This window comes from Nomia melanderi, chromosome 5 (assembly GCF_051020985.1).
Source record: "Nomia melanderi isolate GNS246 chromosome 5, iyNomMela1, whole genome shotgun sequence".
Taxonomy (NCBI): Eukaryota; Metazoa; Arthropoda; class Insecta; order Hymenoptera; family Halictidae; genus Nomia; species Nomia melanderi.
In genome coordinates this window covers 4038483-4051440 of record NC_135003.1, presented here as the reverse complement: position 1 = coordinate 4051440, position 12958 = coordinate 4038483, and the positions used below count along the sequence as shown (strand labels likewise).

Below are 12958 nucleotides of genomic sequence, written 5' to 3'. Positions count from 1 at the left end.
AAGAAATTATAATAATAAAGAGACAATTATAATAATAAAAAAAGATTATGCAGAGAATTTTTCTTTTTCAAGTATTAATTATATGACATTAAATGATATTTACCTATGAATGTTCTTAAAATATTTTAAAGGATAGAAGAGTGAAAGAAGATTATGATCGTAAAAAAAAAATATTATAAACACAAGTTATACCATGCGGGGCGCGAACCTGCGACAAAAAGCTACCATTGTTCCACAACCAGATAACCTAAACACTCCCACGTACCACATTTATTCACTCTTTTAAATGTTCAAAATTTTATTTATGACAATTTATTTAAAAGGAGGAATTTTGTATTTTATGTATATGAATACTCATTTCTATTTTATAATAGATAATGATCAATAAAAAAACAAACTTTACATATATAAGTTGCGAACTTATCATTAATCACGTCATAAATGTAAAAATATGTTTTTGCCATCGTTAGCATTTTTAACATTAAATTTGGAGATACTTTTTCTACAATTTATTTCATTGTTTCTATGAAAATTAATGTTCGTTCATTTAGATCTTAGAAATTAGAGGTATAAGAATACACAATTAACATAAATACTTGTGTAATTGCATCAGTCAAAATCGATGAAAACATTTACCAAATAATGTTTATAAAATATAATATGCGTCAAATTGACGCATTCCGTAAATTTACTGTTAACGAATTTCAATTAACCTTGTTTTGAACATATACATTTATTTAGGTCGGTGCAAATATCATTCTCGCAGAAATTTTCTATAATTTTCTGATTTGTAAATTGCTATTTAAAATCGGCCTCACAATTAATTTGTATTTGTAATTATATTTATTTAATTCAATGTGCGAATAATTAATAATAAAATATTAAACCGAAATACAGAACCGAAATGTAGAACCGAAAAATGACAATTATAGAACTGGTATAGAACCGATATAATATCGATTCTGAAGAACTGAAATCAAAATCAATATAGTTTAGAACCAATTTACCAAGTAAAATTTATGACTTTATTTCAATTCTCCATAACTGTTTCAGTGGGAACCGATATACAGGGAGTTCGATATCTGGTAGTACAATCAAAAAGGGAGTGAGTCTACATGAAAAAATAAGTCAAAAATATACAATAAAATTTTTAGATGTGAGGCTATGTTTTCAAGAAAATCGGGTACACGTGCACTTGTGCATATGCCGTTATTGAATCTCATTGTAGATCATTATCTCGATAAAAGTTTTTGTTGATAAAGACTTCTTACCCTAAAGGTTGCTCCATTTATATATTTACAATTGATATTTATAAGCATATAAATAAAAACCTTAAAAAATTGCCTATCTGATGGCAATGACGTAATCATATGATTGAGAATTGTTACTGAACTGTTAATGTTTAAAACACGTCAAAGAATAAGATCCCAATCGTAAGAATTAAAATTATGACCGGTGAACGCACAAAAACGTAGTAAATAAATTCTAACCAGTAGCAACGTATTGTCTACTTTATAATTAATCATTATAATGAAATAGTTAATTTAAAGTATTTTTTATTATTAATGGCATGGATGCATAATAACTCGAAATAAATAATTATCCAAGCTTGCCTCATCTTCCCCTAATTAAATTACGTATGAATTAATCAATTAATAATTTAAAACAAAAACTCTCTTTATTCGCCAATTTTTATGTTAATAAAATATGTTTTAATATACTTAGTCCTATCCGGTATTATATTAAAGAAATTTCATTTTATCTTTTTCGTTGTCTTGTGCATGAACTGTAATAATAAAACGTATTTAACCTTAGATGGTGATTATTAATATATTTACGTAGCAGTAAGTAATTATTCAAACATTCAATGATAATCTTAGTTTTGTAACTGAGTAGGAACATACTCAGCTAAACCAAATATCTCACTATCGTTCAAATTTGATATAATTTCTATATTTAGTTATTATATTGCATTGGCAGAAAGTTTACACACGACGCTACATGTTATGTCTAGCAAAGATTGCAAAATTGTAAATACCATGTCGCAAAAATATTAATAGCTTCCTCAATTTCAATGATGTGACAACAAAATTCATCTGACTGATTCTGTGAGATATTCCTCCTTGGCCTTTTGATATTCGATTGTCATACGCTGCCGTTCCAAAATATTTGGACAATTACAGTCCTCTCAGTTTACGCGAAAAGATGAAATAAAAGACAACACATATGACTCGTTAATAATCCTTGTTTCAACATTATTTTTTCAGCTGTACTATTTAGCTTCAAATGTATAAAAACCTAAGAATCCTAAATTTGCTTTTCATTGATTATATAATCAAATGTTATACATCAAATTGTAATGAATGCATACCATTACTGGTATATGGAACGTTATACATGCTTAGACACAATAACCGTTCCATATCTCGTTTGTGTATTGCTAAATATTAAAAAGTTTGTATTTCATAAATATATCCATGTTTCAATAGACAGCAATATACCGTATACAATATTTTTAATGATAATTTATTTCATACTATGCTGTTTAAATATTTTCGCTACTGACTATATATATGTATGTTAGAATCTGTGAACAAAATTATAGTGACTTTTTTGTATTTTTCTCAAAATTCTTTTTCAGACAATTGTACTGTTTGTAATCATAAAAAATGTTGATATTGTTTCTTGTCGCGAAAAGAGAGATATTTACACAGAAATCTAAGTAAGTTAAGTGAGTTTAGTATGGTAAACTGACTTAAAAATACCGAAAATATCAATCTATTTGTAATAATTTCAATTTCAAGGAAAAGATAATTTCATTATTTCTTTATTTTGAAATATGCAAAACAATATAGGACAAAATAATAAACAGACTGTAATTTAAGAACTTAAATTGGGCTAACTTTTTTTTTGAAAAAGTTTTTCACCAAAAAATTTCAAAAATAAGAATTTATCATTTACCACTTTTGAATTAAAATTAAGTAGACTCTGAAAGAATGATGACGTCCCCTGAATTTGTTTACAAGAAAGTATAAGTAAACCTAAAACTGAACCTTACGAAGAATTATTTTCTTTAAATACTCGAAATCTGACAAATGTACATAAGTTTGTAACTGATTTTATATTCACTTCACTGATAACAGCACGTTTTACTTGTAAATTAGTGGACATTAATACTAATCATAGCGAGAATCGGTCAAATGACCGGATTTTAATTCCTGCGTTTTCTGTCGTTCATTTAAGTTTATATCAATTCCTATATTGTCCAATTAATCGTGTTTTTAATTTTTGTCTTTCCTTATGTTTCTATTTCCATTAAAAACAATTTATCATCTAACTTGTTTACCTTTATTTTGTAGGCAATTATTTGATTGGTTACAATAAGAAAAGTGCCGGTACGGTTAGTGTTAAAACGTTAAACTAAAACTTAGCCTATATACGTATAAATCCGTTTTTATTGATTTTAATTAATTGTTAGCTATATCTACATCATAATTTACATTCTCTTCAAAATAACCAAGTGCTGAACAACAACATACGATATTACGACATTGTGTTTCCTTAATTTTTTGGCGTATGATGAACAAGGAAAAACCAGAATTCAATGAAAAAATAGTGGTTAATCCAGAACTCCTCGATTTTTAATGTAAATATCGCAAAATCGTTCAACGGCAAGATTGCAAATTTTTCATCGGCATCGAGTATCAATAAAGAACTTAACCAATTAATTGCGTTCGACGAGTAATACGTTATCCTGATTGAACTGCGTACAATAAGTATTCAGAAAATCTCACTGCAATAACTTACCCCAGTTCCCCTACTTAATATAATTTTCACTTTCGTGAGGAGAAACATAGTCCTACGTTCTTTCAATTACTTTAGTAGACTGCGGGCAACGTAGTTCTATGCCATTTCAAATATTTTAGCTGAATACATTTTATTAAAAAAAGAAATTTTTCTATACGCATTTGTAATGTTTAATTTTTTTAGACTTTGAACAACAAATGACTATAAGTATCATACTCAAATGTAATATTTCTTATATTCAACGTGTTCTGTTATTCTGTAAATAACAGAATCTTGCCGTACTTTGTTACAGATACTTTAGAAATTATATGCCGTATCCAGCTAGACGATTTACCTGGCTGTCGCTCGTCGCGAAAGTGTCAAGTGTTCTTTCGTGTTTAACACTAACTAGTAACTAGTTAAATAACAGGCTACAAAATAAAGGTAAATAAGTTAAATGAAACAGCTTTTTTTAGCGGAAACAGAAACAAAAGGAAAGACAAAAATCGAAAAACTGATTAATCGGACAATTTAAGAATTGATATAAAGTTAAATTAACGAAAGAACACGCAGAATTTTAAATCCGATCACTTGACCAGTTCCCGGTACGCTTAGTGTTAAACAAATTACATCCAACAGTCCATTTCAGTTCATGTCTTACCAACACGTTGGAACTGCTCAGCTATGATTATGATATTAAAGTGATGTTTCATCATTAATTGCATGCACACATAATTAAATAAACACAATCCAAGCGCGACTCAGACAACTGACATTAAGTATGTATAAGTTTCTTCTGTACCTATACTGATTTATCCTATTTATGTTGTTCACTAGACACACACATACTTTTGAAAAATTATTTTTCCGTTGCACTGCGCGACAACGATCCACCGGGCAAAAAACCATGAATGCGGAATACACTAATCATCCTGACCATTTCAAAAAACATGTTACCAGCTTTATTAATGTATGTACTCTTGAATGTTTTTCTATGCCGCGTTTATCCTGCATGGTGTTTTTTCGCTGCCTGTTATGAAAAACTCAATAACGTAACCAGAATAAAAGGAACGGCCGTTATCAGGTATGTAGTCCAAATATGTTGGTGCCTGTTCAGTCATTCCGATTATTAATTATTCATCTTTTGAAGTAATACGAAATTTGCATCAGATTTATTGGTTCGATGGGAAAGTTCCTTCTCGAAATGATTGTTTGAGAATATTTAGTTTCAGGATATAACGAATTATCACTTTTAACCGTGCGTTTCGTCATATTTATTTTCAATAATTTTAGCTTCCCCGTTAAAAATTTGCATTTAGTAAATTTGGATTTGTATTGCCTCAAAAAAGAATATAAAAAAGTGGTAAATGACAAAGGGAATTAAAAAAACAATTTAAAAATTTCTCGATTAATATAAATCAATATACTATATGATACATGAAATTATGTAAATTATGTAAAAAAATGTCGTGTCGTCATCTCTTCTATACATCCGCAGCACATCTCGATACACAATGAAGCTCGACGACGGTTTGCGATCGAATTGCGCAGCATTGTCTAACCATTATTAAAATCGACGATTTCAACATCCCCTTCTTTTCTGCTCGCACTTGCTTTCTCGATAAGAGATTTTCATCTTCTATTATATAAATAATTATGATCATAATTCTATCATCTTTGATGTCGTTTTAATCAGAAAAACGTAAACACAATGATGAAAGTTTCATCAAAAGTCGAAAATAAGAAAGTTTTGTCAAAAAAGTGTATGAATCGATATTATCGATATACATATTATAGACGTATTTAATACCTTGTATTTTGTTTTACATCTTTTCATATTTTACATGTCTTGCAATTCTAATGTGTTGTTGCTTAATACTAACTTAATGCTACAAAATAAAGGTAAATAAATCCGATGACCGATTTTTTCTAGTAGAAATAGAAACAAAAGGGAAGGCAAAGATTGAAAAATTAATTGAGAAATATAGGAATTAACATAAAGTTAAATGAATGAAAGAAGACACAGAATTTTCAATACAATTTTAAAATCAGTTCGGTTAACATTAATCCCTTGCCCCATGATTTATTTCTTATGATCCATACAACTACTTTATCGTTACTAATACAGTAGAAAAAGAAGAAAAACGTTGATGCTTATTCTATATTTGCGTTTTCTCCTAAGGTTCACGATTGATAATAGAAAAGTAATATATAATTTATATTTAAAAAAAATAACTATTTATTTTAAAAATCATTTCGAATATTTAATGTTTTGATGATATTAATAAAATTATGGAATAAAACAAAACCTAAACAAAACGGAACAAAAAAAACCTAAACAGTTATTTTGATTAGTACCGTAGTTCTAGTGTTAAACGATACATATTTCTTACTAGAAATAGAAACAAAAGGGAAGGCAACAAATTGAAAAATTAATCAGACAACACAGGAATTGATATAAAGTTAAATAGACGAAAGAGTACGCAGAATTTTCAATCAAATTTTAAATCTGGGCATTTGACCAGTTCACGGTGCGGGTATTGTTAATATTCCCTATAGTTCTCCTTTCTGATTGTTGGAAGAAAATTCAGGCAAAGCTCTAACAGGAACTTTAAAAAAGATTATTTACCTAACCGTTTCGTTTAAACTTCCGTTCATCAATGCACCTCATCCGATCCTTAAAAACAATTTCAGTAATCTCAGTAATTAAATATTGCGTTTTGTGTTCGATAAAAGTATAATTTATTAGAAACCCAACAAGTTTGATTCTCGAGTTAACACTAAAACTACCGAAGAGTCAAACTGACCGTTTGAAATTCTTCTATAGAAACTGTAAGAGTGTGTCTATTAAGATGTCTATTAATATACAATTGTATTCGCATATTGCTAAACCAGTTTCTTTGGTAATCTCTCAGAGAATTATGTTATCTTTTCAATTATTGCGAGAAGAAGAAATTAAGAGTGGGTCATTTTGACCTGTCTGGTTGTTTCAGTATTAATCTATTTGCATCTTCGTTCTATATGTGAAGCTTTATAAATCAGAGATGCGAAACTGAAAGTTCTTCAAGTTTTTGATCAAAATTAATCTGCTCCGATCGATATAACCGAGTGATACATGTGCGGAATATTCTGCTCTTGATAATAAACAGTTATTGTGTACAGATTATCCTGCTGAATGGTGCAAATGCGTTAAAGGTCTCAAGCTCATCGCGAACCTTTAAAGAAATGAATTTAAGAAATGTAAGTATCATTTATTTACTTTAAATGTTAATTAAATATTACTTTTCTATTGTCACTCATTAACCTTTGGAGTATTCGTGAACATAGAATAAACATCAACATTGTCTTTCCCTAATAAATTATTAAGAATAAAGTAGCTGTATTGATTATAGTTAATAAATAAATCATAAAGCAATTTTCTGTACTCTTGTTGAATTTTTCTATGTCCACCATAGCTGCTCGACATGTTTGACATCTTCGTTTACTGAAATCGAATTGTTTCTACCTCTTCAGGATTGCAACATTTGAATCCCGATTTGTGTTGCAATTATCTGATGTTCACTATAAATGTGCCATTAATTTATAAAGTGGACTAAGTCATATATATTTAGTTTCGAGATATTTAAAGGCTCGTGTTTTAATAAATTATAGATATTTTTATACTACCCAACAAAATATTTCCAAAAATATTTAGTCTTCAAAAACGAGAATTCATTATAACTGTGTAATTTTGTGTGTAACTTATAAGGGAATATGATTTTTGATGCTTGAAATTACTTAAAGGTTTCTATCTGTAATAAGCATACAGAAGAAAATAATACATGTACTATGATGATACATGGATAGAAAATTAATTTTTTACAAGAGTAATATGTCATTTCTATTTTCTATTACAAGTGAATTAGCAGTGACAAAGCATTTAATGTTTTCTTTTTACGCCTTGGTCAAGGTACGTTCGTAGCGTCAATCGTAAGCGTATTAAGGCTTCGATATTACCGACGTAATCGACGACCTTTTTCTTGGCCAATTTACCTGCGTTAGATTCTGCGTCACTAATCAGAACGTAAATTGTATGTATCTAGATAATTAATTACATTTTATATTTTTTCTTCAAGATCTTATACTTTTCCTTTGTCTGTGCGTCAGCAATGGTAAAATCAAAATTCCTTGTGATCTATGTCTACTAAACCTGTTTAATGTGGAATATAAATTTTTTTTTAACATATTCGGGTTTTAATAAGTTTTCGATAAAAACATATCGCTTGTGTTCATCACATCAAAACACGTAAAAACAGAATCAGAATAATCAGATTCAGGATAACATATCCGGAATTGACGTAAATAGTGTGTACGATCCTTTTTTCCGAGTAATTCCCAAAGATTATACCCGGCAGATTAAAATTCGTTTGCTGTGGTAAGAACCTGTTTTTGAAGCGTGGAATGTCATCCAGTTTCCAGCCTGTACGATAGGTCAGGTTGTTTTACAATACAAAACAACCCCTGACTTCTGCGGTGAGTAACATCGTTCTTCGATCTTTCGTGAAGGAAAATAAAGAATTGCATACTTGAAAAATATAGAGGTAAACCAAATTAAAAGTTAAAAATATACAGGATGAAACTACAGTAGAACCTTAATTAAACGATTTAACTTAAAGAGAGTTATAATTTAAAAAAAGTAAGAACTGAGTAATATTTATCCTTGTTAAATTTTATTTAAAATCTTCAACACGAGTCTCACACGTTATTATACAGTAAAGGGTTAATTGGGTGATTGGGACGAAAACTCTAAAAGATTTGAATATTGCAAAATTTGATTAGCTTCCGCAGCACACAACAAAATCTGTAATTTAATCATTATAACTGTTTGCAATATGTACAATATTCAGTAAGTCAATAAAATAAGAAGATAAGCATACGAGGAAAATCACTAGCTTAATAAAAAGAGTAGATCATAAAAAAACTTAGGAAATGATTTACTGCCACTGTTTACAATCAGATTAACGATGCCAATGTATATGTTTATTCACATATTAAATACCAAATTATTTAAAGCAGAACGATTATTAAAAGCTTTTTCCGGCCGGCCTAATTTGAACTGCTTATCCTTTTTAGTTTTCACATAACACTCGTTTCTTTGGAAAATTCGACTGTTTAAAAAAAAACATATTTTTCGAAAACTGAGGGTGACCCTGCAATTTGGTTTTCGGGTTAGTATTTAAAGCTAGAATCTCTATAAAGATCACCTAGTGGCTATTACAAAACAAAAATCGTGTTGGACAGTATAATGAAACGATTAGACCACAAACAAGTTTATTGCCTCATAAAACATATTTATAATCATCTTTTTGTTATATATCGTATTTTAAATTGTGATGTGAATTTATAAATTTCCGCGTAGTATTTTTAAAAGAAAATCTTTAAAATTTAATATACCTGTTTGAACAGATGATTGACTAAAATGTCAGAAAACAATTCCTTACTGTTTTTCATAAAAACGAAATAGTAAAAGTTTGATACGCGTTAGAAGACAGTGTACAAAAGTGAATATTTCAAATTTAAGCGAACTAACCACAGAATGAAAATAACTTTCTCCAGTGGCTTCATAACATTTTTTATTAAAAATAAGCAATAAAAATAGGTATAATTTAATAAAATCGAGTAATAAAAAATAATCGTTAATAATGAACGTCTGGAACTAAGCGTTACATAAGGAATGTCTAATGAATGCACAAAAATTCTAGAATCTCCTTTAACTAATGTACTTAATGACTAAATCATTGCTTTACAAAAAATAGTATTTATACAATAAACATTAAAGGTTAAACACACTTTACAATCACAAATTTACAGTTACAAATAAAAATTATTTTAATAATTATTTTCATTATTTTCACTTTAATAAAATTGATGAATGATTTGTGTAAAATATCTTGAGTTTTACTTTTCCTTACAAAGAAATGAAGTACGTAAATACTATGTGTCAACTTGACTAAGAATAAATTAACTAATGGTACCCCGGAAGTCATTCTAAGCTGCATCGTAATAAATCAAGCAATAATAACAAGAAAATTTATGATGCTTCTTTGTATCAGACTAATTACATTTCAGAAAAACTTACATAAATACATTCATGTTTCAGTACAAATTTGTTGATCTTATGTATAAACTATCGTGTTCCTGGAAAGACATTTTGAGAACAAAATAAAATAAATATTCTACAAATATACAAAACAACATAAAACAAATTAAATTAAAATTTGATAATAATGTGCAAGAAAACAGATTTTCTTTGTTATATTATACAACTTGATTAAATTATATTTTATAATATATTTTTTATGATTTTACAAAGTTAGTAAAAATATATAGAAAAAATATAGAAATTAAAAATTCTATACAAAAATTCTATAAAAACTATGAAACTTCTCTTATCTATTTTCTATAAAGCTTCAATTCATCGCAATCTCAGCACTCTTATTACCGTTTGCACTCTCACACGATGTTTAAGCTGCGATTCCACTAGGTGTATTCGGATGAACTGACATTTCGACGAATAAATGTCTGAAGATCGTTATGTATATCTTTAGAAATCTGCATACATATTCGATTACTTTAACACAACATAATAACAGTTAATGCAACAATTTTTATGAAAAAAATAAATAATGAATAAAAATAATAATGAATCTCGTCTATTATTGAAATAGAAGATATTAATTATGAAATGTAAAAATAATTTTTCAAAAGATTATAAAATTAAAAAATTATACGTTCTTGATACAAATAATACATGACAATTATAAGTAATCGAATATTTTTCTCATTTTTTTCAATATTTCTGAAATCGATAACTCTTACGAGTAACCGAAATAAACTTTCCTTGCCAGTAACTCTTATGAACAAACTACGGATGTTTATGCACATGCAAATTTTTAAAAATACAATTAGAAAAATAGAATTGCAATAAACAATGGTTTTCCCTAACAAACATTATAAAAAGTACTACGCTTTAGATTCTTCATACAATTTTTCGTGTGATGTGTATTCTATGCAACCTTGCACTTCCATATTTTTTATAACTGAATATAAATCTGCAGTTTACATATGGACAACCAAACTAAATTTCTCTAATCAATAATAGTTATCAACAATGAAAAATATTTCATTCATTTCATCGTATACAATTATCATTTGTAAGCAAAAATATTTTCGTTGAAGAAAATAATAATTATCCCGTCATTTTTTTTTTTAATATATAAAAATTATGATTATAATTATTATTTCTAATCAAAAACGTTTCATTAAAAAAAGCAATATTTATCCGATAACTCTATCTCATTCCAGATATAAAATTCACGATTCTAAATATTATTTCTAATCAAAAACGTTTCATTGAAAAAAAATGATAATTATCTCATGACTTCTTGTAATTCCATATGTAAAAGAAACTACGATTATAGTTATTATTTCTAACCAAAACTATTTCATTGAAAAAAGAACAGTAATTATCCCATAACCCTTTCTCATTTCGGGTATGAAAAGCACGATCCCTGGTTCGACGTATATTCCTCAGGACACCATGCCAATTTGTCCGAGTACGCATCCGATTAGTTGTGTCTCCCGTTCAGTGAAAAATGGAAAACCAGAGATGGTCCCGCTTAGTTGCCGCCGTTTCGCATCGCGTCATGCACTATCGGCACCCGGTGGTTGGACGTTGTCTCTCCGCCGGCTTGAGTATGGGGGTTAGTGGTCAGGAGACGGTATAAAGCAGAGCGAAGACAAGACTCGGGCTCACTAATAACGAGATAAAAGGGGAGAGAGTGCGTAACCAGCGAACGATATTTAGTACCGCGCGACCGTCGAACAAGGACTTTCCAATTTTTGTATCTCGGCCTGACGATAGCCGGCATCAAGCGCTCGCAAACCGTAAACAGGACTTGTTTCTCGTGAAATTAACTATTATCCGATCGCTGAAAAACGATAGAAGTGTAAAAAAGTGTTGTTAGACTGTTTTCGCCATTTTCCAGTGTTTCAGTTTTGGTGAACCAGCGCAACGGCTGCCTAATTCTCTGTAAGTATTAATGAAATTTCTCCCAAGAATTTTCTCTTAAGATGAAAATACTCATACCTAGGTTCTCATTATGAACGAGGATTGACGCTCGGGTTTCATCTTACAAAGTTTTTGAATATATCCTCGCGATTAGACAAGGAAATTGAACATTTTTATTTTTCGTTTTTTTTTCATCGTGTAACTAGTTAGACTAAATCAACGAAACTATTTTTAACACTAAAACTACCAAGTAATCAGGTCTCCCAATACGTGTTCTCTTGTATAACTTACTTTTCAAAAATTTTAAAAGCAGAAATTCAAGATGGGTCTTTTTGACCCTCTGGTAGGTCTAGGTTAAGAATCAGATGAGGTGAATTGATGAACGAAGGTTTCAACGGAATAGTTAGGAGAAAATCAAATTTTTTGGATTCTTGTCAGAATTCCGCCTGAATTTCCTTCCAGCAATCAAAAACAGCAACTATAAGAAATATTAATAATAACCGTACCGCGAACCGGTCAAATGACCAATTTTAAAATTTGATTTAAAGTTCTGTGTTTTCTTTTAGTCTTTTCAGTTTATATCGATTCCTATATTGTTCGAATGACCAGTTTTTCAATTTCTGTCTTTCGTTTTATTTCTGTTTTTAGTAAGAAAAATGTATCCTTTAATATTATAACTACTGTAACACTAAAAATAACTGGTTTTGGTCTTTTTTGTTTCGCAATTATTAATATCTTCAAAATACTGAATATTCGACATGATTTTGAAAATAAATAGTTTCACTTGAATACTACAATGAATGTCTGAAGAAACTAAAAATAATCTATTGTTACAATTTTTATAAGGAGTACGTATCAATCATAATAAATGCTTGATAGTTCTAGTGTTAACTGCTTTACCTTTATTTTATAGCCAGTTATTTGACTGGTTACTGTAGAAATAGATATACAGTAGAACCACCAATAACGCGATGAAAAAATGTCGAACATGGAATTTTTTAATCACGTTATGCGGAATTCTATTCTATACAAAATGTCAATACGGCTAGTATTAAAGTAATTGTTTAAGAAACTTCATCGAAAATTCCTACAAAGAAAACTGTGTTTGTGTAAGCATCAAAT

At 29.0% G+C, this 12958-nt stretch overlaps 1 protein-coding gene across 1 annotated transcript in view; it reads left to right on the top strand.

Annotated features, from left to right (window-relative positions):
- Positions 1–11482: 11482 nt before the first annotated feature.
- The window catches only part of LOC116431026 (scavenger receptor class B member 1), a 62742-nt gene continuing 61266 nt past the window's right edge, over positions 11483–12958 (top strand). The window contains exon 1 of the mRNA XM_076367796.1: positions 11483–11857. The gene's annotated coding sequence lies outside the window, so the exon portion shown is untranslated. The remainder of the gene's footprint in view (positions 11858–12958) is intronic.